The sequence below is a fragment of the Mesocricetus auratus genome, unplaced genomic scaffold (genome assembly GCF_017639785.1).
Source record: "Mesocricetus auratus isolate SY011 unplaced genomic scaffold, BCM_Maur_2.0 Super-Scaffold_100004, whole genome shotgun sequence".
In the NCBI taxonomy this organism is placed as follows: Eukaryota; Metazoa; Chordata; class Mammalia; order Rodentia; family Cricetidae; genus Mesocricetus; species Mesocricetus auratus.
This window is the reverse complement of record NW_024429189.1, coordinates 72451135-72476852: the sequence shown is the minus strand read 5'-3', so window position 1 is coordinate 72476852 and position 25718 is coordinate 72451135. Positions and strand designations below refer to the sequence as shown.

At 42.1% G+C, this 25718-nt stretch overlaps 1 protein-coding gene across 6 annotated transcripts in view; it reads right to left on the bottom strand.

The window, feature by feature from the left end:
* LOC101841231 overlaps nucleotides 1-25718 on the bottom strand; it is a 157835-nt gene that overhangs the window by 85729 nt on the left and 46388 nt on the right. The window lies entirely within an intron of this gene.

Genomic DNA, 25718 nt, shown 5'->3' with positions numbered 1-25718 from the left:
TTTTTAATAACATAAAAATCTAATGACATCTATAAAGTACTTGAGTATAAAAACACAGCTCAGTCCATCAGTCTAAAATAAAATGTTCCCTATTATCAAGAGGGTCTGAAGACTGTAAGTTTTCAAAAGAAAAGCATAATAAAATTTTAAAGAAATTATATCTTACAGAAAAACATTCAACACACTTTTACAAAAGGAAAAGAATGCAACAATACCCATTGTTAACAAACGTTTCCATGGGTGCTATTTCAGTCTTGTAGATCTGAGTGTGCATTTTAAAATAGGATCCCACTGTATGTGTTGTGTTGAGCTCTTTACTGAACAATAGACCACTAATGTGTTTACATATTCATCTGCCTCTGTGGTAGCATTAAATTCCATTATATCTCATTGCATTGATGCACCAGAATTTATCACGTCCCACATCGATGCATATTTAGTGTTTTGATTCCAGTTTGGGCCATGAGATGGAAATCTTTTTAAATAAATCTTTATATGTATTCACCATTATTTCCTTAGGATAAATTCCTACAAGCAAAATTGCTGGGCCAAAGGACAAATGAATTGTTAAGGATTTTGATATAAATTAATACCCTCTGGAAAGACGGTACCAATTTGTCCCCTCCCTAGCAATGCATGAGCAAGCCAATTTCCCTGTCAATTGTAAAATGCTTTGTCAATTTGACTGTGTTCTCTCATTTCCATATAAATTTAATGAAATGTGCTAAGTGGAAAGATGACTGCTACTACTACAATGATGGAGTAACTCAGATCAGAATAACCTTCTGTGGATGTGAGAAGATGTCACAGAACAGCTGCTGAAAGCTATTAGGAACCGATCAAGGTAGACTTTACAGACTACAGCCTAGGGACAGGGTGATACACCCTAGTGCCATTAGCCACTGACAGTTCTATTAGGGTCTCACAAAAACAGAAGGCATAACGGCAAGCTAGAACGTGTGGCATTCATTTGCTTGTTTGTCCATTCCTTGCTGTCCAAGAGACAGAGCCCTGAACTTTAACCATGCTCTGAAAACACTGTACCACTGAGCTCTGGCCCAAATCTGTGATGTTTTTGCTACGCTAGAAGCAAATATGGAAGAGCCAGCGGCATCCAGCAGGAGGGCGAGCTTCAGAAAGAGGAGACTGAACACAGTTCCTATTAAGGCACGAAATGAGGCATGAGCTCATTGAGTGATAAGAGAACCAACCCAGCAGGAAGCACGATGGTCATGAGGCTGAAGCTTTAAGAAGAAACTAGGAATCTTAAGGTGCTAACAGTACAAAAATCAGCTTTCAAGGTTTCTAAGGATTAGGACAAAAGCCACTGGGTGAAAAGACAGGGTACTCCAAATGCATGAAGAACTTTGACAACCTACATAATAAAAAGATTTTTAAAACCCAATTGAAAAGCCCACAAGGGCTGGGATGTAGCTAAGTTGGAAGAGTGTCTGCCTAGAATATACAAAGCCCTGGGTTTCATGACCAGCATGACATAAAGCAGGCTTGATGGGCATCCTAGTACTAAGAGATGGAGGCAGGAGGATCAGAAGTTCGAGGTCATCCTTAGCTACATATTTGTAGCAGTTTCTTCCTTGCCATCGTATTAGTGTTAGTGGCCACACCCCTTTAGGCGTGGCTTCAGCTGGGGATAGAACCGGGAAGAGGGAAGCATGAGGCAGGGCTCTTTATTTATGTGGCGGTTCTTTATTATATCTGTGTAAGTTGTTCCCCAATAAAACACCCATTTATCATTATCTTGTGTCTAGAGAACTCATTATCACCCACCTACACATATTGAGTTGAATAAGTTATGGAATACTCACAAAGATGTATAGAATATATAAAACTCAAAAGACTATCAAGAAACCAAATAATCCATTTAATAAACGGGATAATGAGATGAACAGATAGTTCTCAAAAGATAAAGTACACATGACCAAAAAACATATGAAAAATTGTTCAACATTCTTAGCAGGGATGCAAATTTAAACCACACCCAGATTCTCTCTCTTTCCCCAGTCAGAATGACTACCATTAAGAACATAACAACAGGCTAGGCGATGGTGGCACTCGCCTTTTATCCCAGCACTCAGGAGGCAGGGACAGGTGAATCTCTGTGAGTTTGATGTCAGCCTGGTCTACAGAGTTAATGCCAGGAGAGGCTTCAAAGCTACATAGAGGAACCCTGTCTCAAAATAAATAAAGAACGAAAAGAAAAAAGAAAGAAAATAGCAACAAATGTTGGGGATATGTAGAGATAAGGGAACCCTATACAACACTGGGAGGCATGTAAATTAGTAATTAGTTCACACATTGTGGAAATCAGTGTGGAAAGGAAAAAAAAAACCCAGCTATACCACTCCTGAGAATAGGCCCGAAGAGGTACTTCACATCGGTGTTTATTGCAGCCCTACTCACAACAGGCAAGCTACGGAACCAGCCTGGGTGTCTGTGAAAGGACGAATGAATAAAGAAATGTGTTACATTCAACCATAAAGAAGAATGAAATCACCTCTATTGTAGGAAAATGAATGCAACTGGAGATTATCAAGCCAAGAGAAAGAAACCAGATTCAGAAAGAAAAATACTGCATGTTTTCTCTTGGAATCATAGATTTTATAGAGATATGTAAAATATGCATATAGTACATGAAAGTAAATGTGAGACGGGGAAAGATAATAATGAGAGGAGAGCAGGAGAGTGTCAAAGTATACGGTATTCATGTATGAAAATGTCCCTAGGAAAACCATCAGCATATACAAAGAAAAAAGGCCAATGTGAGAACGGTGTGGTATTGATTTCTTGAACCTATTTATTCCCCACATCTATAAAATGGTTCTTTTATATTTAAAAGGAACTATGGGGCGATAAGATGCAAATGCATATCTTTACTTATACTTACAAACACATTCAGGAAGGCACATTAGCATAGTGGTGGCGGGGGATGGAATGCAACATACATTTCTGCTGGTATTTTAGGGATCATTTTGGCTTGGGGATGATGATGATATTAATAGGAAATGATATAAAATCATAAATGAAACATACACAGAAACAAATGAACTCAATGATTTTTCAAATTAAATTTTAAAAATCACACAAAGTGGGCACTTTTGACTAAACACTCTCTATCTAGAGACAAAAAGACCAGTTAACAAATATTGAACATTAAGGTTATTAACTTTTATAGCAATAGAGCTAATAATTCTGCATCAGCTTCTTATGAATTTTAACTTAAATGAGGAGAAGCAGTGGTAACGGTGTGAACCAGATTACTGACCTAGAGAAAGGATTTTAAAAATACTGTGCAGAGAGGCTGGGGCAATGGTTTGGTGGTTAGGGGGATTTACTGCTCTTTCATAGGACCCAAGTTCAGTTCCCAGCACCACGTTGGGCAGTTCACAACTTCCTGTAACTCCAGCTCTATGGGCTCTGTCTGACACTGTCTTCTGGCTTCCATAGACACCTGTATATTCCATGTAGCACACTTTCACATAAGCTCACACATATGCAATAAACAAAATAATCTTAAAAAATAAATACATTAAAAAGGAAGATTAAAATCAACTTTCTAGCATTAGATTGAATTTGTGAGCATGGGGGAGAGACTGCAAAAATAGTTTCACCAATCCTAGATGCATTGAGTACAGACACAGGGGCTGTCCAGAAGCACCTAGTATCCAAACTTTAATTTCTAAGTACCATTATCCTCCACCCCCTAAAACCAAAGGCTTCAAAGAACGGCAGATCCCAGTATTAGATCAGAGAGGGCAAAAGATGATCACTGAACACTATTATGCCCACACATTCAGAAATGCCCCAAAATGCTGCTGGCCGTCACAAAAGCTCATAGGAGCTACATGGGGACTCCTAACGGTTCAGTCTGGGTCACATAAACATCAAGTACAAAGTGAAAGACCTTCAAAGCAATGACAAGAAGACCTCTCCAATGAGAACACAAGGCAAAAACATGCCACCTTCCAAGGGTGAAAATGGTTGCAAATCTAGAACTCTATACCCTGGGAAGATACTTCTCAAAAGGCAAACAGTATCATCTTCATTAGTATACTGAAACCTGACCAAGAAGGTCTAAAACCAAACTCATCAGATACATAGAATAAATTTAACAGTACATGTGCCTCCCAGTTTGCTTCTCCATTGTGTTGGCAAAACACTGACCAGAAAATACTCGAGGGGAAGAATGTTTATTCAGTTTACTTCCAGGTCACACTCCATCATCAAGTGTAGTCACCGCAGGTCAAGCTTCTGTAAGGAACATACTAGGGTCTAAGCTTCAGAGGAATGCTGGTAACTGGCTTGTCCCCTCTGACTTACTCAGCTAGCTTTCTTATAGAGCCATTGTGAAAGGATGGTGTCACTCACAGTGGGCTGGACTCGCTCACATCAATCATCAGGCGAGACAATTCTCCATGAACATGCTCATAGACCACTACAAACTGACTCAAACTTGAGATGTGGAATTTAAAAAAAAATAGCCTGTCATCCAAGATACACTTTAAAGTGAGAAAGTTCTGGGATGGAGAGACGACTCAGTGGTTAGGAGCACTCGCTGCTCTTGCAGAGGACCTGAGTTTTAGTCTCAGTACCCACATTGAGTGACTCCCAGCCTCCTGCAATTCCAGTTCCATAGAATCCAACACCCACTCTGATCTCAAGGACCCCTACCCTTGTGCACACATGCATGCATCCAGATAAAAATAAAGTGAATTTTTAAGTAAGAAGGTTCTTTTGGTTTGGTTTGGTTTGGTTTTTCAAGACAGGATTTCTCTGAGTAACAGCCCTGGCTGTCCTGGAACTTGCTTTGTAGACCAGGCTGGCCTTGAACTCACAGAGACCCATCTGCCTCTGGCTCCCCCAAATGCTGAGATTAAAGGTGTGCACCACCATTCCCACTGAGAAGGTTCTTATAAGTTTGCAGTTTTGCTATAAATCTTCTTAAGAAATCAGACTCTGTCATTGTATCTTGTTAAAACATCAGCTAATTCCATCCACATAGACACTCAAAAGTCTCCATACGAAAAAAGGCAGAGACTGAGTGTTCTGGGTGGAATTCTGACTGGTGCCTGGGGGAAATGAAGAGGAGCCATTCTTAAAGAGCAATCAGATGGGTCTGTATTATCAAGTCACAAGGAATGGTGCAGTAATGCAATAACTACCAGTGATGACACCTGCTTCCCAGCCATTCGTATGCTACAGACAATCTTAAGGTCATTCCAAACCCTTTGAGACTGTGCCTTTGAGACCCTTGGTCACGCAGAAAGTTATCACTGACTGGCGCTTTGCTGAAGTCTAGGTGCATGGGGCGGGCGTGGAGGCAGAGGAAGAAGGGAGGCGGATCCCACCGTGCAGAGACATTCTTGGGCAGCTGTGAAGATATGAGCTATTTTACCCAATTTCTTCCAAGCTGAAACATAATAGTACATTATAAGTCTGTTTTGATGTTACTTAATTTAATGAAAAAATGTTCATCTTTTTGATAAGTGCTCATTAACCATTTTTTCTGACATAAACAGACAAGAAAGATGTTCTCTTGCTGCATTTAAAACCCAGCTCAGCTAATTACAGTGCAATGACTCAAAGAACGAAATCAGCGAGCTGAAGTTTCTCACTTGAATTGTCTTTATAGTTGAATTAAAGCTCTAACAGAAAAATTAAAAGGGCCCCACCAGTGTGTTTTACACTTTGATGGAACCAGAACTGTTAAATAAACAGAGGCCACGTTCAGCTCACAATAGAAGTTTTCAATGCCAACTGCTGTCTGTTTGCTAATGGGGTGAAGACGGATTATGGGGTGAGGGGGTACCCCCTTTTTAGAAGCAATAATGAATGTGCATATACAATGTAACTACGTCACTCAGTCCCTTGTGAAGACAGAAACCAAGATGCAGATGTCGTCTTGTCAACAAGGGAGCCAGACTAGGACCAGAGAAAAGTGAGTGGCCAAGTGATTCCTGCTAGAGTTCAGCTTAGTCAGCCAGGCTAAAGGTCTGGTACTTTTAGAACTACCAGCTGGTTTGGGCTTTTGATTTACAGCATTGATCTACTATAAGTGTATCCTGAAGGAGCCTGAACTAACTAATACCATGCCCCCAAAATATCTGATTTCAGCTCCAGGAAAAAAGATGTTAACAAGCATAGTCTGAACTTTTAGCTACCCTAAATGCGATTATGACTCAAAGGGTTAGTCATTTCATTGATTTATTTTATAAATTCACTTTGGAAGTCATTTATTTTGTTTCTTGAGATTATCATACAAATACATTATTTTCACCTTCCCTTCCCTCCAACTCTTAGCATTCCATCATTCCCTATAGTCCTTTGTTAGAGTTAGGCCTCCAACGCTGGCCTTCCCTCCCACACCCCTGCCGCCCTGCCCAGCATCCGTGCTAGCATGCCTACTGTTGTCCTTGCTCTGCTCCTGCTCACACAGCCATGTTGGTGACACTTTATGGGTGTAGCTTCTGACATTCCTAGGAGACAGTCTCACCGCACACTCCCTGATCCTCTGGCTCTCAAATCTCTCTGCCCATTTTTACTATCAAATGCATTTACTTGAAACTAGAACTTTAGGAAATTACTCTGGATCTTTGGTGCACAAATTATGCTCCTCGTGACCCAAATTCCCACCACAGAGGAGCAGAGAAAATTAATTAAACATAACCCATTTCTTGCTTTCCCTGAGAAGCCAGTATTTAAGTGAGTACATGGAGTTTTATTAAGGTTCATTTGAATGAACAGCAAAATAACAAGACAGAAGTCTGCTACCGACTGAGTTCATTTGGTGGGTGCTGCCTGAGCAAGCTCACAGATGATGTCAACAGTCCTTAGATACTGTGATGTTTAATCCTTGCTGTCTATCTAATGGGCTTAGAATCACTTAGAAGACTGGTACCATATATATCTGGAAGGATGTTTCCAGAAAAGTTTAACTCCAGAGGAAGACTGACTGTAGGTGTGAGCAACACCATCCCATGGGTTGGGATCCCACCAAATTGAAGAGGAAGATACAAGAAAGCCAGCATCTTGAGTGCCAGCATCCTTTTTCTCTGCTCCAGGGTCAGGCATGATATGACCTGCTTGCCTCACCACTCCCTACCCAGCACAATGGAACGACACCCTCAAAACCACATATCCCTCCCCATTGAAGTTGTTTTTGTTAAGCATTTCATCTAACACAGGCACTAAAGGAAAACATCTACCTGTGTCTTCTGGTAACTCAAACTGCCCTTAGCTTTGTTGAATAGGAAAATGGCTGTCTTTCATTAACCAAACTGTAAGCATAGCACAGTTGCACCCTGAAACAGCATGCAAAGCTTGGAAGTTAAGAACCTATACATGTGTGCCTATGTATATGTACCATGTGTGTGTGTACGCGTGTGCACTTGTGTGTGTGTGTGTGTATGTGTGTGTGTGTGTGTGTGTGTGTGTGTGTGTGTGTTGGAGCATGCACATCAGATCCCCCTGGCACTGGGGTTGCAGATGATTGTGAGGTACCTGGTGTGTGTGTTGGGAACTGAACTAGGACCTCTGGAAGAGCAGCAGCAAGTGCTCCTAAGCACTGAACCATCTCTCTTAGGGTGGAGAAGTATCAGAAGTACAAATCCTAACCCCACCTCCTCGTCTCTAAGGGAACAGGGATGGAAGTCTCCATGTCTTTAGATTTTGTAAATGAGTCAGTCATGGGGGAAGTAACACCGGCTCTGCTGTCATGAACGCACTGTGAGATGATGTGTGGAAAGCAGCTAGCACAATACCTAGCCCATTACCAGGATTCAGAACCAAGGCTGGCATGAATGACACCCTAGACATACAGGCGTTTTGAGGACCTGCTCTTCTTCCATTTTATTCTGTGATATCTGAACACAGAGAAATGAGTGGGTATTGCGCAGGCAGTAAGCAGTATCTACCATGAGTGCATTCGAAAGTTCAGCTAAAGTTTACAATTGCAGTAAGAAAAAGTGTTCGTGTTGGAGTCCATAGTTAAAAGTCTTCCAAATAAATTCAATTGTTTGGGTCAATTTCTTGACCAAGCTGCTGATAATCTCATCATCCTTCTGTACTCACAGTGTAGCAGACAAAGGAATTGTGAAGGAAGAGGAGAAAATTCAGTCTGCTAGGTTGCTCACTTCCTAGTGGATTCTACTGTGCTTGGTGTTCTCAGTCTAAGGATTTTTTATTGGTTTTTCAAGACAGGGTTTCTCTGTGTCTTTGGAGGTTGTCCTGGAACTAGCTCTTGTAGACCAGGCTGGCCTTGAACTCACAGAGATCCACCTACCTCTGCCTCTTGAGTGTTGGGATTAAAGGAGTGCACCACCAATGCCTGGCTGGATTTTGTTTTTTTAAGCTTCATTTTAAAGGCATTTATCTATGTATTTAGGAGTGGGTAATATATAATGGGTAAACTTATTTCCTGAGGTCATGTCCAATTAAAACACTGCTATCTGGGATATAATTCTCTTCTGATAGGACATCCAGATTTCTCCTTTGTGATTGTGTCAGTGTTAAGCCACATGTTATAGATACTAATACATAAATTGCCAATATTTTTAAATTATAGATTTGTTGTATTTTAAATTATTCCTGTGTATGTGTGAGAGAGAGGGAGGGAGGGAGCAAGAGAGAGACAGAGAGAGAGAGAGAGAGAGAGAGAGAGAGAGAGAGAGAGAGAGAGAGAGAGAGAGAGAGAGAGTGAGTCTACAGAGGGAAGATGTACCTGATCCCCCGAAGCCAGGGTTTCAGGAGGTTGTAAGCTGGGAATCAAACTTGGGTCCTCTGAAAAGCCATATGCACTCTTAACTTGCTCAATAATCTCTCCAGCCCAATTTGCCAGTTTTGAATTAAGTGATATGCTGGTTGGGACTGCAAGCATTTTCTTTTTGCCTCCCAAGTTTTCATCACCAAATTATTGTGAATAGTTTTTTGATACATCCCACACTTCGAAAATCACCAATTATCTGTGGCAAATAAAGAAAACCACTATTGAAAATGGGAGGACACTGAAGTGACTGATTGTGTGACTCCAGGGACTGTGAAGAGATTCTTCTTTTTTTTTTTTCCCCTAACAAACAAAACAATCGTACTATTTCTGCCAGGTCCTATAGTAGTACAAAATGAGAAAAACAAGCAATTCACTTCATTGTTTCCCCGGGGAACACCCAGCTTAAGGAGGAAGACTGAAATACAAATGAGGAATTGCAAGATGCCATGTGGAGAAAGCTGGTACACCCTCACCTTGGACTTGCCCTTGGCCTCCTCAATTGGTTCTAATCTGGACCTCCGTGTTTAATGGCCAACTCTTCACAGAAAGGTGCCCATCTTACTCCTCCAATGTCCCTGTTAATTGTATAATCTACAAAGTCCACTTATTTGCTGCATTTATTTTACTGTCTGTCTACCCCATAAAGAATAGCCTTCTTAGGAGATGTTGGTCTGGTGGGTTCTGTGGCCCCAGAATTAGGAAGGTTTACCAAAAGACTACATACAGCATTCTTTGGTCCTACCAGGCATTCAAAGGTATGTGATGAGTGAGTGAGTGTATTGTTGAGTTTTAGAATAAAGTATTAGACATCAAGATATGTTACATACAGTAAACATATCCAAAATTTAATTCAATTTAAACAAGCAAGTTGAAGGAATAAAATTCTAGAGTATTGAACCAGAACATGTGGTGGTACTTCAGTTCAAAGCAAGGACAAGGACACAGTTGTGAGACCAAAAAAGGCCACAGCTATGATGCGAGTCAGGACTTCTTTCTTGCTCGGAAAGTCACCCCTACCTAGGGACAGCAGCTCTGATCCACATGAGCTTACAGGAAAGGTGAAACAATGCCCTGGTCGAAGGTAGACATTTGCCTGCTGATTGCTCCCTCGGGTTTTTATCTTCCTAGACAGAAGGCACAAGAAACTTCTTGTGTTGCAAAGCCTGACCAGGGCAGGGGAGGGCCAGCCAAGAATCAACCCACTTTTCTTACACCTTGCTGCACGGTGCACAGAAATTAGCCTTTTCCCACAGTGCTACAACACTTGATCCAGGATGCTCAGTCCAACAAGGTCCATTGTCCTGTCCTATGTTGTATAAAGAACTAGACCACTGAGTACAAGGATGATAATCCCCAGACATTTTTAAGCAGTCGCCTGGAATCTTGGGACAAAAGAAATAGACATTTTTAAAGAAGTTGCTTAGAATTTCAGGACAGACAACAGCAGAAGGGATTGCTGATGCCTTGCAAGGCATGGTTCCTCGTTCCTGATGGCAGAGTCATGCATAGTGCTCTTGCACCTATGTATAAGTATTACACGTGTCATATCTCTTTTCATGGTTTTCTTAGGCTGCCAATGACTCAAAACAAGAAAGAAGACAACTGAGCTTCTGGATGGTGCTTCAGATGGGATCTTTTCCCTGTTGTCCACATAGTCCACCAAGATGATGGAAAAGGAAATAATTTCAGTGTAAAGGTTTTATAGGAGATATCCATTAAAGTTTGTGGTATTTTACAACAACCCCTACCCACGGTAAAGGATTGTAAACTCCCCTCTGCTATGGTCTGAATGCTTACCCTTGCCATACTCCCATGGAAATTCAATTGCCATTCAAGAAGTATTAAGAGCTGGGACCTTTCTTAAAATCGCATTTCAATGGCACATACTTATACATACTTATGAGGCCCAGTGTTACACCTTGATACAGGTATGCACTATGTAGTAATTAGATGGCAGATGGCATATGTATTACTGAATGCATGTCTTTGTGTTAGGAACAATCAAGATCCTCTCTACTAACTGTAATCATCATCAGCCTCTTTCTGTCTCTGCCTACACTAACCAGGCTCTGCTCTATCAGACCAACATTTTAGCTTCCATATCTAAGAATGTATTTCTTTACATATTTCACTTCACTTAATGTAATATTAAGTTACAACTGTGTAGCTGCATATGACAAAATGTATTTCCTTTATAGTTGAATAATATTCATATATAAATATTAACCACATACATATATAATCTCATTTTAGTAGGTGTTTTATCAACAGAAACATAACTAGAACAATGAATATATACAAAGAATACATAAACATACATGAATATATACATACATGTATAATATACACATGTATACATGCATGTGTATAACACACACACAAATATATATTCATTGTCCTAGTTACATTTCTGTTGATAAAACACTGACCGAAACTAGACTGAGGGGGGAAGGGTTTACTTTAGCTTACACTTTCTAACCTGTCTCTAAGGGTAATAAGGACAGGAACTCAAGGCAGGAACTTGGTGGCAGAAACTGAAAAAGAGGTCATGGAAGAGTACTGATTACTGACTCACTCCTCATGACTTGCTCAGGCTGATTTCTTATACAACCCAAGACCACATGCCCAGGGCTGGCACCTCTCACAGTGTACCAAGTTCTTCTACACCAACCATGAATCAAGAAAACCCTCCACAGACTTGCTTACAGGCCAGATTTAGGCTTTTTCTCAACTGAAGTTCCCTCTTCCAAGAAAGCTCTAGCTTTTATCAAGCTATCTCTCCAACAAATGGATTTCACCTCCTATGGACATATACCTGGTGCCATGGCAGCTCTGCTTGTACTTTCTGAGGAGCTGTTTTCTATAGCAGTGGCACTATTTAGAGTCAAGAAGTGAGGCCTTCAACCTCTTTTTCAGACTCATAACTGGTCTGGCTCTTCAGAGTTATAACTGCAGAGACAAGAAGTGACTCTTCAGTGCTCAGCCCTAAATGGGACCACTCCATCACCCCTGCAATCGTCAGTCTCAATCGGCATCTGGTTGAGATCTAGGATTACCTGGAAGAAGGGTCTCTTGGCATGCCTGTGGAGAATTACCTTGGTTAGGTTGACTGAAGTCAGAAGGCCAGCCCACAGTGGGCAGCACCATGCCCTGGGCTGAGATCCTCAATTGTGCCTAAAGAAAAAGTGATCTGAGAATAAGTTCATGGATCCCTTTTTCTTGACTGTGGGTGCAATATGACCAGCTGCCTTAAGATGCTGCTGTTAGGATTTCACTGTGATGCAAAATAAACTCTTCCTTCTTAAGCTGTTCCTGTCAAGTATTTTATCACAGCAGTAACAACAAAGTAACTAAGGCCTCTTAATCCAATGGAACATCACAGAAGAAGGGGCAGAAAGAAGGTATGAACTGGAGAGGAGTCCTGAGGAATGCCAGTTTCTGGGCATGATGTGGCTGTTGCTCACTTGAGCTCACAGCAGCAGTGACAATCTATGTAAGATTGCACAAGGCTGGGCCTACCAGCATTCTGCCATGAAGTAGTGTTCCCGAGGCCTGCTCTTCAAAGAAGCAGTTAATAGTAGTAGAGAGTGTGGGTCATACTCCTCAATATGGTAAATTACACTTGATCCAGCACATAACCTCCCACGCATGCTTGCATAGGCAACCATAATTAAATGTAATAGGATACACAAAAAAGACATCCAAGGAGGAGGAGGACTTGTTGGGAAAAAATGGTTACAGCGGGAAGGGAAAGAAATGAGAGCAGATAATGGGGCAATATGATCAAAGTGCATTATATCTAGATATAATAATGAACAATAATTGTATAAATTTGTAAAAAATTAAAGCAAAGCAGAAGAGGGCTTGGTGCTCTGTGTTGGAATATTGCCTAGCAGGCTCTAGGTCCTGGGTTCCAACTCTGCCACCATCACACACAAAAGAGGCTAGGAGCATGGTCCAGAGAGCACAATGACCCTTGGACCCACTGTGATTCCCTATCTGAAGGGCTCTACCCAGGGAATTGTTGACATGCATCAGTTGTTCTTTGTTTATTTGGGACAGGGCTTCATGTTGCCCAGGCTGACCTCAAACTTGCTGTGTAGCCAAGGATGACCTTAAGCTTCTAATCCCCCTGCCTCTGCCTCCCAAGTGCTAGAAAGACCATGGATGCCTGTTAATTACTCTTTTGATGACGGCATGTAAGGGAGAAAGCATGTTGAGCCTTTTAGTTTGGAGTTCGGTTTGTTTGTTTGTTTGTTTTTACTTTCGTCTTTGAGTGTCTAGCTTTTCTAACTTAGTTTCCTCCCTGACATTTCCCATTCAGCTTATTTGTCATAAGAAGAAAATGAATTGCTTTATAAACTGCCGTTGCTATTAAATGGAATATGGGAATCTTTGGAATGTGTGCATTTTAAGTGGTTATCATAATTATTATAATAAGTGGACTTTGTTGGTGTTAAGTAAACTGGTTCCTGGGGAGGTGATTTTTGGGACCTAGAAGAGATGTTTAAGTCACAGAAGTTCCATCCTAGGGAGTGACTTTAATGCCTGGCTCCTATATGTGGGCTCCTTATCTTTTCTTTTCCATTTTTAATCAAATTAGGAGCAATGTCCACATTACTCTTCTAGAAGATGTAGCATGTAGGACACCATCTTGGGAAGCAGAAATCAGACCCTTAGCAGACTCCTAACCTGGTACTTTGATCTTTGAGTTCTCAACCTCCAGGACATTGAGAAACAAATTACTTTTTTAGTATAAGTCACCCAGGGTCATCTAATCAGAACACAGTGGGATCAACTAGTAAAAGAAAAGACAAAACCCTGAGACTTAGAAACAAACACAAAATGAAGAGACTACAGGAGAAGTAAATAAAAGAAGGGAAAGTCACTTAGTCACCCTGAACCTGCTTCCCTGCTGTAAACAGGAGTGGTTAATGTACAATTTTTAATTCAGGTGCAAATTGCATTGTCAACTGTACAAAAGCAGGATGGGGAATGTCTGATAAAAACCAAAAGTCTTCACTGATGAGAGAAATACTACATGCATTGTGATACATGCGACTCTTTAGCTGTGAGTGCATGTGAAAGTCTTTGCCATAAACATGGCAAGGTTGTTTCTGTTCTTCCTGCCTCACTTGGAGACACACCAGGACAGTTGCAATGCTTTAAACTTCAAATGGTCAGCACGGTAAGGGCATAGAAACTACAGTCCCTGGGACAATAAAGAGCATCCAATTGCATCAAAGATGGTTCCCATGGCACACAGGAGGCCTAACCATCTCCCCATCTGAGCCCCAATGGTACACAAGAGTCCCAACACTCTCCCCATCTCAGCTGCAATGGTATACAAGAGTCCCAACACTCTCCCCATCTCAGCTGCAATGGTACACAAGAGTCCCAACACTCTGCCCATCTCAGGTCCAATGGTACACAAGAGTCCCAACACTCTCCCCATCTCAGCTGCAATGGTACACAAGAGTCCCAACACTCTCCCCATCTCAGCCCCAATGGTACACAAGAGTCCCAACACTCAGCCCATCTCAGCTGCAATGGTACACAAGAGTCCCAACACTCTCCCCATCTCAGCCCCAATGGTACACAAGAGTCCCAACACTCTCCCCATCTCAGGTCCAATGGTACACAAGAGTCCCAACACTCTGTCCATCTCAGCCCCAATGGTACACAAGAGTCCCAACACTCTGCCCATGTCAGCTTCCATGGCACACAGGAAGAGGAAGCCCAGGCCTCTTCCCATCTAAGCTCAGTGTCAGCAGAAAGAAAAGGAGCAAATTAATCTATAATTTTAGACACATATGCATATGCATCTATATAAATATATAGTAAGTCTATTCATATGGAATGCCAGCCCCCAAAGGCATTCCAGGTGGCTTACAATGGTATGCTAACAATTGCAAAGTATTATACCAGGGAGTAAGGATAAGGAAACTAATTATTCTCTCTTTCTATCACTTCTCTGCCTCTTGCAAAGTAGTAAGTTGTAAATGTCATCCAGGAGGACCCCATATTAGACCTGCATGAGCCTGCTCCACCTCCTACAGCCCATACATTCAGCTGCATCTTCTCTGGCTCGGTTATTCAATACATCCTTGACACTAACAGCTACTCAGCACCAGAAACACAACAGTAATAAGAAAGGCTCTTTCATTGTCAAGGCCCAGCATTCCTGCAACAGTGAATGAAACTGGCAAGTCTGACTTAGAGTGAAAAATTAGAGAAGTCATCAGGGCAGTTTTCAAAAACTGGAAAGCCCCACATGGTTATCTTTTTATTTGGTTTTAAACTATGCTATTTTATGTTCACTTTTACTTGAAGAGTCTATAGCTTCCACTCAGATCTAAGTAAGTTATAAATCACAAATAAGTGTATATAGGATGACTTAAGAGTAGGGAAACTTAAGGAAAGCATTCTAGAGTTAGCTGTCTGGGCTTCAAATCCAAGCCTGACGGTTAGATATGACTTTAGATTAGATTAGTTTCAATTAATTAGATGGGATTTTCCAGCAAGTTATTTAACATGCCTGAGCATAAATTTCTTCATCTTTAAAATGAGAATATTAATATGCTGTGAAAACTAAATGTCATGGTGTATATAAAATGCTTAACTTGAGGGTTGGCAGATTGTAAGAGCTCAAGCAGTAGCAACTAGTTATCATTAACTCTGTGAGTCTGAAGAGACGCTAGATAGAAATGGAGACAGTGATAGCAGTAAGATGAACTACCGTGTCATTATCTGCACCTCCAGAAACAAACTATGAGATTCCTCAGTCTGAAGCTGAAGCACAAACACCACACACACACTCACACACACACACACACACACACACACACACACACACACACACACAGTGAGGGAGAGAGAGAGAGAGAGAGTTTGCACCCAAGTCCTTGAAGCAAAAGGAAAGACAACATCTAAAAATGCACCTTACCTCTTTGAGCAAATTTAAAAATACACTGAATTTTCCAAAGTATTCTCTGGTTTCCTACAAAATAGTATTAACTTTTGTTTGAGATCAAAAGCTTTTTTGGATCTTTTAGTCCCACACTGTCACGAATTTGAAGCTGTAGAGTCAACACAATGTGTTCAAGCAGACAGGCAAGCACTGGGAGCCGGTCTGAAATATGCGCACTGTCTGGTGGGTTGTTTCCTGCCTTCTCTGTTTCACCCTTTTACACTAATGTGTGAACACGCAGCTTGGAAACATTCTGCTACGAATAAAAACCTCAGGATTTATGTGTAACTTCTGAGCTTTTCTTTGGAAAAGAAGCCACACTCTGTTTTCAGACAAGAGTGAAATGCTTGCAAATTCCCTTTGAAAAACAACGCCCAATCTTCCCCTAAATTGAGATGCCAGAGCAACTAGACTGTGATTTAAATCAGAGAGCAAAATTAAGGCAGGTACACCAGGGTGGAAGAAGCACAGTGTAGACAGTGTAGTAAATAGCCTATGAATTCCAAATGCAGTTTACCCTCCGCCTACTGGAGACCCTGACTTCCAACAAATTAGGGAAATAAATTGGCAGCTCACCTATGTTTCAAAGGTAAACAGATATTTTTCAGCAACTATCCACGGCCATCTTTTGAGCAGAGACCCTTTCAGTTCCATCAAAAACTGTGGAACAATGTTGACTTAGTAACAATAACCTATGGCAGGGCTCCCATGGGAGAACCAGCCCTGGGTTCTGAAAGTTCGCCATGGTATTAACATCTGTGTGACTTTCAGGGAAGTGGGGTTGCTGTATGGCCAGGGAGGCACTGACAACAGCAGCTAAAACCCAGTGAGATTCCGTTTTCAGTTGGGTTCCAAAAGCACAGACCAACTTCAAGGAAAGGTTTGGCTGATGATGTTCGTTACAGCAAAAATGAGCTGATCATTCTCCTCTCTCTCTCTCTCTCTCTCTCTCTCTCTCTCTCTCTCTCTCTCTCTCTCTCTCTCTCTCTCTCTCTCTGTGTGTGTGTGTATTTTTGCATGCGTGTGAGTGTGCATGTGGAGACCCCAGGTTGATGTTAAGAATCATCCTCAATGGATTTTCCATCTTTTGCATTGAGTCAGGGTCTCACAATCAAACCCAGAGCTAGCCGATACGTTTAGTATTTCTGAAAATCCTGTCTCTGCCTTCTGAGGCTGGAATTATAGACTAGTCCTACAGCCACGGAGATTTTTCTGGGTTCCTAGGGATCTGGGTTCCTAGGGTCCTCACACTTCCACAGCAGGAGCTGTAACCACTGAACCATCTTGCCAGCCCAGACTCTGTACAGGCTTGCCAGCTAAGACTCTGCTATGTTTCAATAAATGGGTTCATCTGTTAGTGCTTAGAACCAGGATTATAGGTTTGGCCTCTATTTCCCTAAAGCTCAACACCTTGGGAAAAGTCATAATTCTGGATCCATCCATTCTTATCTCTGGGTTCTGTAGCAGCTGAGGCCTCTGCTGGCAGAGCACAGTGGGTTTGCTGGAGAGGGAGGGAGACCATTTGGATTGGAAGACTTTCTTTATGCCTGGCAAATATGTCCACTGGTAGGTTGGCCAGAAACAGACCTATCTCTCTAAGGCAAGGATATTTCAGGACTCATCCCAAGGTGGGTATCTATTTAGTCCAGTTTTTTTGCCATCAATAGAACACACAGATTCATCGAAAGGTTGTGAGGCTCCCTGTGGGAGGCAATGGTCCCAGGTAAAACAACATTGCCAGAGACGAGGGATCTTCTGCAAAATGCTCTTGGCAGTAGTTTGAGGAGGGAGGCAGAGTGATTGTAAGGTTTATATTAACCTAAATTCTACCTGAATGGACTCTGGGTTAAAACTATACCAAATTCTGAGAAGCACTAAGAACTAAAGGCAGTATAGATGAGTTCACCATCTTTTCTACAGAGACGTGGACAGAAGGTGGGAGAGTGCATTTCTACAACACAGAGCAAACCACCGTCGTTGGCAGCGGAAGGACAGCACTAGACAGACACTTTGCCATCAGAATCTGATGAGTAACCCTTACACACACACACACACACACACGCACGCACGCACGCACGCACGCACGCATGCACACACGCACGCACCCACACACGTACAGTTTAAAAGTCACAGAGGTCAAAAAGGAACATAATAAGACTAATGCACGTCTACACCTCAGAATTACATAAACTTCCCAGGGCAGAGGATGGGGACTCAGGACAAATTCAAAGTGACCCAGAGCGTTTATTCCAGGACATGAGGCTGGACTGCAGCAGTGTACACAAGTGGATGTAAAGTCAATGGGATTACATCTTCCTAATTATTTTCTGCATGAGCTTTGTGGCACATACACAAAATGAGGTCAGCCGGGACTTGGTTCTTGAACAAATCACTCAGATTTGAACATTGCTCACATAAACGAAGAGGGGAGGGGTGGGTGGGAGGAAGGCTCAGGCTGGGAAAAGACAGAGAAGGGCTTCTTCAATCACAGTTGCAAGGAACAAAAACCTGGAGGGGGAAAAGAGTTGTTGGACCGCCACCAAATCTCCCCCACTGGAGACAAGAGCCCATCTGCTGAGCTAGGCAACTTCACTGTAACTACCATTCAGTCCACGTCTCCACAGAGATCTGTCTGCGGCGCTGGCAGATGGACCCCTGCTTCCCCGAGTCGGTGTGTTATTTGTTTAATAAATTTAATTAATATCCATACTGCATTGGACTGCTCCCAGAAAGGGGGCCAGAGTGCTCCCTTTCCCCCAATAGCTGCATGATGAGTGATTTCCCAGAAAAAAAGTAGATAATGGTGCCTCGGGGCCACTGAAAAATTAAAGTACCCAGTGCGTCCATTACTTTGCATGGATTTTTTTTTTGCTCTGCCCTAATATATTTTTGATGTATAATTCCCAAAATGGCAGGCTTTCTCTACTTTTGGATCAGTTAGATTTGTTACAGTGTTCTCAGAAGAACCTAGTTGAATGCCCACATTCACCACTTCCTTGTCTTTCCACGAAGTAGAGGATCAAGAGAGCAAGAAGGCCCCCTTTGCCCAACAGCTGGCTCCACGACCATTTTGACGACACTGCAAATCTTCCTGGTCACACTGAACTTCTATTCCTTCCCCATGCTATGAGGATGTGAGCATGGCTGCTCCAAACATGGAGGGTGTGGAGAAGGATCTTGGGTGAAATCTGCTAAAAATCAAGTCTCCACAAGCAACAAGTATGAGCAAAAGGCACACTCTCCTAGCCATGTTGCCTACTGAGCTATAAAAAAAAACTCAGAAAAATACAAGGGGCTAGATTTTAAAGAGTTGGAGAACAGTTGCAAAGAAGTATTTATTACCTTGGATATTGCTATGTGTGTGCAGAACATCCAGTATTTGTGTTATAACTGAATGCTTAATAATAGCTAACATTTCATTATATGCCAAATTCCATGGCATACATTTAATTTATTTGTTGGCTTCTTTATTGTGACAGGGTCTTGCTGTACAGCCCAGGATGCTCTCCTCTTGCTTCAGTCTCCTAAGTACACAGATGATAAGAGTATTTTATATAGTAATAATAACTAGATAGATAGATAGATAACTAAATTGTATTGGAAAATTTCACCAAAGCTAGGCCCAAGCTCCTCTGCCTCAACTGGAGACACATGGAGAATAAAGATTAAGACAGCCATTGTTCTTTTCTAATTAGAACAATTTCAGCATTTGCTGTTGGAGAGACTATTTTAGGAACATTTTTGCAGGTTGGAGCAGTGATGAGCAAATCCACTTGCCTGCAGATATAACACGCATTGTCTAATATCAGCTTTACTAATGAGAGTCAAGCTATTTTGGTCTTCATGTGCCTTCATCCTTTGTCTTAGATTTCAATAAGTCAGAATTTGGGAGAGGAAGGCTTTTCAAACCCAATACACTTCAACCAGGACCACTGATGACAGACAATGGCACAAATTAGACACCCCTCTCCTGATGCTCAGAATATGCACCAGCACTGTCTTAGTTAGCTTTCCATTTCTATGCTAAACACCATGACCTAAAGCAACTAGGGAGGAAAGGGTTTATCTGATCCTACAGCTTATGGTCCATCGTGAAAGTAGTCCTGGCAAGAATTCAAGGAAGATACCTGGGGGCAGGAACTAAAGCAGAAGGCAAGGAGGAAAGCTGTTTACAGGTATGTTCCCGAGGCTTTCCTATTCCTCCTAGGACCACCTGCCTAAGGATAGTACCACCCACAGTGGTCTGGGCCCTCCCACATCAACCATTAATCAAGAAAATGGCTCCCCAAACTTGCCTGCAGGTCAATTTTACAGAGGCAGTTTCTCAGTTGAGTCTCTTTTCCCAGATGAGCCTAGCTTGTATCAAGTTGACAAAAACTAACCAGCATGAGCCCCTCAGCTCAATTTTAATTTCCCTGAGGAAAAAGCCGAGGAGAAGTATGGGGAGCATTTCTGTTATCAGGACATGTATCCAACAGGGATTTGAAAAACCCAGAGATATCTGGATTCATTATGAACTTGTGACACTTTTCCTCCAGCCCCTGTGTCAATTAGCTTGAAAGCAGTTTAACCTAGTCGTCACTCAGCCCCAAGGATCCATGAGCTGAGTGAAGCCCAGTTACATCGACATGGGGCTCCATCTCCGCACAACTAAATCTTAGAAAGGTTTGTCTTCATACTTGACAACCTTCAGTGGGTGCCAAGGAAATAGAAATAGATAAAGGGAAAGAGAACAAGAGGGAGAATTTCTTGATCGGGATGATCTGGAGAGGCGATGGGAAGAGCTGTGCAGGAGGAGAAAGTTTATGCACATGAAAGCAAGAGAGGACCTGTTCTAGATAGAGATCAGGGTGTTTCCTGGCAAGAGGGACAGTTTGGTATGCCAGAGGGATCTGAAGGAGGCGGCTATAACTGGAATACAGTGTGAGGTGGGGAGAGTCATCAGAAGACGTCTGTTTCTATCATAGAAGTAGAAAGCTATTCTGAAAACCATGGAGAGGGCTTGACAGCAGGTGGGGAGCCATTATAAGGGGAACGTCACTCGTGCATGGTGATGGCCTGCGTGGTCATGTCACTGTCAACAGAGACAAGAACAACTGAGTAAATGACAAGTGAGACCGGCTGGGGTAGTAATAGAAGGAGGGAAGCAGAGAGACAGACAGACACAGCCTCTGTGAGCCTGGATTAAGACCCTGGAAGGCAGTGGACTTCACTGTGACTTCTCCAAGACTGTGGAAGCAGCTTCTCAGTTTCCTAGAGGAAAATTCTTCACAGCCTAGTTTCTACTTTTTTTAATTCTGTCAGATATAGATGGAACTGCTCACTAATAGTAAGCTGTGTAGGAAGTAAACTGTGGTAAGCTGTTCCCACAAAGAGGCCCAAGAAACCGTATCGTATAGAGAGGACCAAGAGAAGGTCTTGTTGGTCACCTCCGACCAAATGGATACATAAGGATGGTGTGACTCAGAAAAGCTAGCCAGCTGAAATCAAACAGCTAGTCACTGGCCAAACGGAGGCAAGGGTTCCCTGGTTCGAAGGCGGTTCTGCCAACTGACATAGATGCGCGTGAAGCGGCGTGACAACTGGGCAGAGAGAATGCGTGCATCAATGGCTATTTTAGTATTTTCTTCCCCTCCTCCCTGCATCCCCTGGAGAAGATGAGTGGCAGTCTAATGCAAACTGAAGAACACATTTTGTATGAATTATTTCGAGAGAGCCTGATAGCGATGGAGAGAGGGACAAAGGGAGATAGGGGTGGGGAGGACAACGAGGGGAGGGAATTTTAATCTCAAATTATGTTGTTGAAGATAAACAAACTTGGACTACTCAAAATAAGCTTTAATTCAGTTCAAATAATACCATTATTTAGTTCATAGTGGCACCACTTTCCTAAGCTGTAAATAACAATGAAATCTGTATTAAAATGTAAATATTCCCATTTTATGGTTATAGATCTCATTGCATAAGCCTCTCCACTGCATACTAGAAATCCAATCCCAGCTCCCTTTCAACATTAAAAAGAAATGTATAGACTATGAATTCAGAAAGAGGTAACAGGTGAAAAGAGAAATGTAAAACATCATATTTTAGTCCTAATGTTCCCATTTCAAATGACATTTCAGTACCAGAAGCTGCCTGCTCCTCCATCTACTAACATTTACCTTTAACTCTCCTTTACAAAGCCGTTTTGACACAAATTCAGAAAGAAATCTATGTAAAATATTTCTTTCAAATTGGTACTCATCTCACAGAAACACGTTAGACTGCATTCCATTTTCCAGGAAGACACAGCTTTGAAGACTTTCTTATAGACGTCTATCTCCATGCTTTATAAATACATTTGCTTATGTCAGAAGGCCAATTTTATATAAGCTAGAAATGGCTTTCACACATATTCAGACAAAGAAAACAATCTGGCTTGAAAACGAACCACTTCTTCCTAAACTTATGGGCAGCCTGTGCTAGTTGAAGATGCCAGTCTGTGAGCTTTAAAGCCAGGATTAATTTTGGTTGCTTTAAGATAACCATCAAAATGCTTTCTCCCCACCTCCCACTCCTTACCCCCTGGGGGGCATGCCATGGATAGCCACCAAAATGACACACACCCAGAGGCACGCCATGCTGAATTTGTGATTACAGGGCAACTTTGGGAAGTCTGTTCTGTCCTTCTAATGTGGGTCCTGGGGTCTGAACCCAAGGCCTAGAGATTGGAAGCGTGTGCCTTTACCTGCTGAGCCATCTCTCTAGTCCCAAATGCTTTCTTCTTAACAGCAAGGCAGTTCCTGGGGTCCGGGGCACTTGCAAATGTGAAGTTTGGAGAGACTAATTACTCCTCTTCTTTGATTTCACATTCTCACATCCAGACTAGTTCAATTTGGATAATACTTTTCCCAAACACTCATTGCACCCCTCATTGTAAAATACATGACTGTTCAGAAAGTTGTGTGCCACAGAAACTAAGTTTACAAGGGCTTTGTCCACTAAGTGAAATAAAAAACATTTACTGCCAATATTGGAAGATAAAAGTCAAATCAGCTGCCCCATGAGTCAGTGAATCAGTCTATAATCCCCGACAAGATTCTTCTAAAATAATTTGCAAAAAGAATTAGCATAGCCTGCTCCAAAAGAGCTGAAGTAACGTCCCACTAGGTTTCTGTAATCCACTGGTGAGTTTCTAAGAGGGAATGGATAATTTTCTTGTCAACAGAAAGATCCGACTTAACTCTTCTATTCAGTTTGCTATTCAAGTGACACCTTACAGTTTATGTAATAAACCTTAATTGAGTGACAACATAAGGAAACCCTTGGCATTTCATTATGTCTCAAGTAAAGGAAGGCATTCACCATCTCTACCTTCCCAAATCACCTCTGGATTTGCATGTGGGGACTTTGTCCACAGACAAGGAACTGGCAGGCTGGACAGAAGAGGGAACGGAAAAAGATGGAAAGTCAAGCCTACCATTTCACTATTGTCTTTCTCCAGGGCATCTGACTTCGCTACAAAGAAATCAAAGGGATTTTAAAGTATTTTTAACATAATGTTCTACTACTATGTGAACCCCTAAGAAAATAAAAGTGCATGATCATATTGAGGGTGTGTGTGTGTGAGTGTGTGTATGCACAGGCGCATATGAAGGTCAGAGGACACACAAGAATTAGTTCCCTTTTTCCACTGTGTGAATCCATGAACTCAAGTGGTCAGCTTCAGTACAAAGCACTTTTATCCACAGATCCATCCATCTCTCCAGCTCAGAATGATCAGCTTTAGAATTAAAAAAAAAGTCATCATGACCAACTCCAAGTAGGTGAGTATTGCTTTTACAGAAATTGCCCTCGCTCCTAAAAAGCCACCTGTATCCTCTACCAGTTCACCTGCCAACACTTCTTCCAGCATTGCCTTCACAGCCCACGCCAGCCCCTGGACTGACTCAACTGGTGGGCTCACGCTGACCTGAGGTGCTCCAAGGTGATACTCTAGCGCATTGTTCAAATCAGCCAATCACGGGCTTCCCTAGAGGGCCGCCACCTCTTTAGTCCTCCACAAACATAGGCACGTGCAGCACAGCTGGAGCTATAGAGCATCGCACCCTCCCAGCTTCTACCACACTGATCAGCTAACAGGTTCACCTGCCCAGCAGCACATAAGTATAAAAGGAAGAGCAGTGGTGCCAGGCTGGGGAGTTGCCATGAAAATATGAGGTCCAAAGTTCAGAACCCTAGGATCCATATAAAAATCAGACGTAGCAGCCACTGAAGACATTGCTTAACATCAGCAAATCAGAATCCAGGGATCTCAGACCCAGGTGGTGTCCTTACCAAGAGGCATGCATGTTAGTAGTTTCTAGGTCACACACCTGCCGTAGTCAACATGAACAGGGAAAACGTTGTTTGAGATCAGTTTGGAGAACCTAGACAAAGGGCTCTATTACCCTTGGGCCGGGTTGAGGTAGTGCATGCATCTGGGTAAACAGATATGCTTGCCTCAGGAACAAAAAACAAAGAGAAAGCAACTGCCATCTCCCAGTTCCCTTCAAAGCCATGCCCCCGGCGTTCTAAAACTTCTACTAGGCCTCACTTTGGGATTTTCTGCCACCTCCTAACAGTGCCATCCTGAGGGCTGAACCTTTAATACACGAGTCTTTGAGGGACATTTCAGATATAAACGATGGCAATATCCAATCTTCAGGAAAACCCTTAGACCTAAGCTAAGTATTAGAGATATATGGGTTGGTGCAAAGAAGAACCTAGACTTCCCAAAGCCTGGGCTTGCTACAGCTTTTCAGTTTCTAAAGAGGAACTTACTACCCATTGCATATGTGTCTCAGATAGGGTTTCTATTGCTGTGAAGAGACACCACGACCATGGCAATTCTTATAAAGGAAAACATTTAATTGTGGTGGCTTGCTCACAGTCAGAGGTTCAATCCATTATCATCATGGTAGGACATGGTGGCATGCAGGCAGGCATGGTACTGGAGAGAGAGTTGAAAGTTCCATATCTTGTGTGGGCAACAGTAAGTGGTCTGACACACAGGGCAGCATCTTGAGCATATATGAGACCTCAAAGCCCACCTCCACAGTGACATACTTCCTCCCACAAGACCACGCCTCCTAGAGTGCCACTCTCTTTAGGGGCTATTTTCTTTCAAGCCACACATGTGTGTGTGTGGTATGTCTATATGTGTCTGCATGTTCCCATGTGTGTTGATGTTAGGTGTCTTATTCAAGCCATCTCCATTTTGTTTACTGAGGCAGGGTCTAGCTAGTTAGCTTTCTCCAGGTATCATCTGTCTTGGTGCTAGGCTGTAGATTACACTCCTCACTCTACACAACAAACTATATATCCATTAAGCCATCTTCCAAGCCCTATATTAGCCATTTTACTAAGATTTTTTTTACATTCCCAAATAGTAATAGTGTTGAATCTTCAAAGAATTCCTAGCCAAGTGGCAACTTACTAAAATATTATAAGTTCATAATTAACTATGACAGCTTAGGAATGTGTGTGTGTATCCTCACATACACCTTTAATAAGTTCTGAAAAGGTATCTATCTTAAATAAATTTGGGTCCAGATTACTTTTTCCAACTAGAAAAAGAGCAAATTATTAAATTTGTGAGTGTGTGTGTGAAAGAGTACATAGAGGAAATGATTGTTCAATCCTGTTTTAAGATAAAAAAAAAACAAGTGTTGGAAGGATCTCAGTGGACCAGTCAATGCAGCATGCCGTACTCAGGTCAAGAAATGTCATAGCCTGAAAAGCACTCTTTTAAAAAGATTTCTTTATTTTTATTTTTGCATATGGGTGTTTTGCCTGCATGTATGTCTATGTACCACTTACATGCCTAGTGCCAGTGGGGGCCAGAAGAGGGCATTAGATTCCCTGGAACTGGAGTTACAGGTGGTTGTGAGCCACTTTGCGGGTGCTAGTAACTGAAACTAGGCACTCTAGAAAAGCAACCAGTGC